The sequence below is a fragment of the Trichomycterus rosablanca genome, chromosome 20 (assembly GCF_030014385.1).
Source record: "Trichomycterus rosablanca isolate fTriRos1 chromosome 20, fTriRos1.hap1, whole genome shotgun sequence".
NCBI classification, from domain to species: Eukaryota; Metazoa; Chordata; class Actinopteri; order Siluriformes; family Trichomycteridae; genus Trichomycterus; species Trichomycterus rosablanca.
The window spans coordinates 147,501-152,655 of NC_086007.1; the positions used below are offsets into that span (position 1 = coordinate 147,501).

The 5,155-nt window shown below is 32.8% G+C and overlaps 1 protein-coding gene across 1 annotated transcript in view; it reads right to left on the reverse strand.

The window, feature by feature from the left end:
• Window positions 1–806, reverse strand: part of si:ch211-106k21.5 (SLIT and NTRK-like protein 6) — a 6,050-nt gene extending 5,244 nt beyond the window's left edge. The window contains exon 1 of the mRNA XM_063016743.1: window positions 733–806. The gene's annotated coding sequence lies outside the window, so the exon portion shown is untranslated. The remainder of the gene's footprint in view (window positions 1–732) is intronic.
• Between the last annotated feature and the right edge of the window lie 4,349 nt (window positions 807–5,155).

Consider the following 5,155-nt stretch of genomic DNA (forward strand, 5'->3'; position numbering starts at 1 on the left):
CATGTGATTACACACTCAGTGTTGGACGGAATTACCCGGGCACCCAGGAGCCAGACGTTATCTTTACTGAGGAACCTGTCTGAGGAACATCTACCTCAGTTCTCCTGTTCCAGATCAAAACACTAAAGGAGCCAACTGTTCACAGAGCCCCAGAAATGCCCCCTCACACCCACTCCCACACCCACACCCACACCCAGACAGCAGAACCCACCAGTTTACTGAGCTGCACCCTCACAGTGTGGTAGTTCTGGATCAGGTCGTTTGTGATCACACAGAACTAACACAGTTAAACTGGTTTTATATTTCTGCTTAAATTCACACTGAAGTTTTAAATAAATCAGTAAAATATAATTTTATATGATTATAAACCCACACAGTGAACAGCAGAATCTCATGATCTCACCCAGAAAACATCCAGAACACATTTCCTTCTTTTACTCTGAGATAAACACTTCAGATTCACTCCATCATTTCATTATAATAAATATATTATATTATAAATATATCATATATCAGGGTTTTCTTTTAATTTCACTCGATTATTTAATCCATCATGCACTTTTAATATCACACATTTCTATATCTAATCACTCATCATGTTTCTGCTCAGTGTGAGAATCATTCCTGTAACTGCTACTGTATTAAATAAATATAATAAATTCATATGAATATAAAACCACGTTTTAAACTCCTGCAGAATGAAACTTTTATAAGAATAAAGTGAGTTTTTACCTTCAGCTTCCATCCTGCAGAACAGAGAGACTCAAACCTGCTGCAGCTTCCACCGTGTGTGTGTGTGTGTGTGTGTGTGTGAGTGTGTGTGTGTGTGTGTGTGTGTGTGTGTGTGTGTGTGTGTTCTCCTGATTGGATGTGGTGTAACTGCGCCCTCTACAGTGTAACACCGGTTACTGACACTAAACGATTTATTTTTTAATAACCCCTTTACCCTGGTCATGGTCACGGTGGGTCAGGCAACGAGGTGATTATTATATATGAATAAATAATAAAAACATCATATAATCAAAACATATCCTTAAACAGTTTATAAATGTTTAAATATAAACGTGGTTTTGTTTCATCACCAGTTTGGATGTTTGAGAGTTTGAGAGTCTCTGACTCCGCTTCCACCGCTAAACTGCTTTGATCAGATAAAAGTGCATTAATGTTCACATCAAACACTAGTCGGCGGTGTTTGATCTGATCCTGGTTACCATAGTAACAGTGTAGAGCAGTGCAGCAGGTGGTGTGGGTGCTGCACAATAACGAGTCCTGGGAACCTGGATTTGATCCTCACTTCTATTTACATTATCTAATTAGTTTGGCATGTTCTCCTTTCTCGTGTCTGCAGGGGTTTTCCTCTGGATACTCCGGTTTATCTCAACTCTGTGAACTGATGGTTATTATAATTGGATTTGAGGTGTTTAGCAGGTAGCATCCACTGCTAATAACATTTAGAAGGAACTAAAATGAAGTTATAATAAGCAGGTGCTGATAGATGTTTACATTTAAATCATGTTAACATTTATTTACAATATTTAGAATTTAATAAACAAAACAGAATTTAATGAACAGACAGAAAGTGCAACCTAAATAAATCCATCAGCCAGAGAATGAGCTTCCACTACTTTTGTTTTTAACTTTATATAGTTTAACATTTTATTCCAATAAAGCCTGAAAACAGCTACGAAAGTTATAAAGTCAGATCAAAAGTTTATTTGTCACATACGGCTCATACAGGCTACAAGTAACAGAAAAAAATGCTTTTTATAACTGCCAGGTCACTTTAGTACTAAAGAAAAATGTAATGTTCACAACAATAATAATAAAAACATATAAAAGATTCGAGTTAAAAGGTAGAAAATTGGAGTAGAAATGAGTAGAGATAGAGAGGTGTGTAATATAACCCTATAAAGTGAATATCTGAGTGTCATTAAGATATAAACATGTACATATAACAATGTGCAGTACTTCGTTGTTCTGCTACATAATACTGATTTATTACTGGTTTTAGCCGAGTATTGCTGGTTTGATACTGAAACAGTTATTGAGTGATTGGTTGATTAGTGATTAGTTAGCTGGTTTATGTGTGGTAGTTTTGGTCCTTCAGACTACCACAGTAACACCAGTAAACCCTCCGCTCAGGAAACAACACAGTGCAGCAAGTCTTGGTGGTGTAAACTGGTTCATACTGGGTTTTGTTGTCCATCAACCAGAACATCAACCAAAACTGTTAACAGATCAGTACTTGGCAGAAGTATTTGATTTCTTCTCTTTATTGTGTAGTCAGATGTGATGAGAAATGAAAGAAAGAAATCAGATCCATCAGTGATGAGAAGATTCAGCAGAATTAGATTTAAGATTTTAACATCATGGTGTTTACACTCCTGCACCTGTTAGCAAAAAGCCCAGCTCATTGTGTAAAGCTTTTAAACTCTTCATCATATTAATAACTTTAATAGTGTTTAAAGTATTCATCATATTGCTTCAAAACAAGTTGTATTTTATCAAGTGTAACTTACATTACATACTACAACTCTTATACTGAGTATATTATTAGAGTTTTATTATAAGAGTTTTATTATTAGTTTTATTATTAGAGTTTTATTATAATAGTTTTATTATAAGAGTTTTATTATAATAGTTTTATTATTAGAGTTTTATTATTAGTTTTATTATTAGAGTTTTATTATTAGAGTTTTATTATAAGAGTTTTATTATTAGAGTTTTATTATTAGAGTTTAATTATTAGTTTTATTATTAGAGTTTTATTATTAGAGTTTTATTATTAGAGTTTTATTATTAGTTTTATTATTAGAGTTTTATTATTAGAGTTTTATTATAAGAGTTTTATTATAAGAGTTTTATTATTAGAGTTTTATTATAAGAGTTTTATTATAAGAGTTTTATTATTAGAGTTTTATTATTAGAGTTTTATTATTAGTTTTATTATTAGAGTTTTATTATTAGAGTTTTATTATAATAGTTTTATTATTAGAGTTTTATTATTAGTTTTATTATTAGAGTTTTATTATTAGAGTTTTATTATTAGAGTTTTATTATTAGAGTTTTATTATTAGAGTTTTATTATTAGTTTTATTATTAGAGTTTTATTATTAGAGTTTTATTATTAGAGTTTTATTATTAGTTTTATTATTAGAGTTTTATTATTAGAGTTTTATTATAAGAGTTTTATTATTAGAGTTTTATTATAAGAGCTTTATTATAAGAGTTTTATTATTAGTTTTATTATTAGAGTTTTATTATTAGAGTTTTATTATTAGAGTTTTATTATTAGAGTTTTATTATTAGTTTTATTATTAGAGTTTTATTATTAGAGTTTTATTATAAGAGCTTTATTATAAGAGTTTTATTATTAGTTTTATTATTAGAGTTTTATTATAATAGTTTTATTATAAGAGCTTTATTATAATTATTATTATTATAATTTAGGCTCCTCTGTATACTGTACTATATACTGAACAGGGTGTGGTTCAGCACACATGCTAAGTTTTAACTGTCAATTCATCTCAAAAATAATTCATGTAATAAATATTTTAATCATTATTTTATTCTTATTATAAATGAATGTGCTACGTTTAGCGCGTATAATCAACTTTAATTATAATTAGTATATTTATATATTGATAGAGTCAACTTCCGGTGCTGGTTGTGTGTGCGTGGCGAGGGCGGGGCGTGATGACATCAGAGCTGTTGGTGTAGGTGAGGTGTTGGGTATCAGAGCCGAGAGAGAGAAAACGATTCCGAACCGAATCATTGTTTATTATATTTATCATCATCAGCTTTTATTATTCAGCGGATATTAAAGTTAGAACAGGAATTAATTTCTGATCTGTAGCGCATCGGTTTTAGTTCAGGAGCTGTTTTATACACAGTACAGGACACATAAACTGCTGATGTGTCGTTCGCGAGTCAGTGAATCGATATTTCTAGTGAACTGTTGGGAGTCGACTCTCAGAGAAGATCCAATTTTTAACTAGCAGCCTAAATCAGTCAGATTTAAGCTTTATAAACCATACTCAGTTAATTTAATATAAATAATCACATATTGAAATTGTTCAGTTACATTTTGGTTTATATAATTTCTAAACACAAGAACAAGTTTGCTTTTAAAACAGTAGCACATTCACTCACAAAGCATTTACATTTATGGCCTTTAGCAGATGCTTCATTCTGCTTTATCCTGTATACAGTGCCAGTAATTGAGGGTTAAGGGCCTTGTTCAGGGGCCCAGTGTGCTGCTTCAACCAGTACTTTAACGGCTGAATTACAACGACTACTGTATTAGGTTTACTGATTATTTTATAATGCACAGATGAACTTTGTAGGTATACATTTACTGACTGTAGTACTGTTGAGCTGTATCTCATTTATTAATCAAGATGGCAGTAGCTCAGTAAATAAGATAGTAGACTAGTAATCAGAAGCTTGATGGTTCAAGCCCCAGCACTGCCACGTTGAGACTTTTGGTCCCTTGAGTTTGAAATTCAATCACTTTTAATAAAGGTGTCTATCAAATACCATAAATATAAATGTCTCCCATAAAACCAGATGATGTTTGGGTGGTGAACCATTTACAGCACTGACACTAACATGGTAATGATGAGGTAGTGTGTGTGTTGTTCTGGTATGGGTGTAGCAGGTGCAGCAGTGTTGTTAGGGTTCTTAGATCCTGTTTAAACGTACTGGCCTCTGTATTACAAACACTGTTAACTGTTAGCGCTGATTGTAGGTAAACAGTTAGAGACAGTGTGTGCTGATCTCCCTCTAGGAAATATAAAGTAACATTATTGTAAAATTGAGAAACGGCACATGGAAAACACATTTACATTTCAGCATTTAGCAGACATTTTTTATCCAAATCCAAGGCGACTTCCAGTGGTGACAGTACACAGTCTAAGCAATTGAGGGTTGAGGGCCTAGCTCAAGGGCCCAACAATGGCAACCTGGCTGTGGTGGGGTTTTAACCGGCAACCTTATGATTACTAGTTCAGTACTTAATCACTAAACTACAGCTGCCCATTAGCCCATAGCTGCACATCCACCTACCATAAAACATCCACCCTTGATTGAAAAAGCCGACTCGGAGAACCGATTCAAAGAAGCAGTTCAAAGAGTCGACTCGTTTGTGAACGAC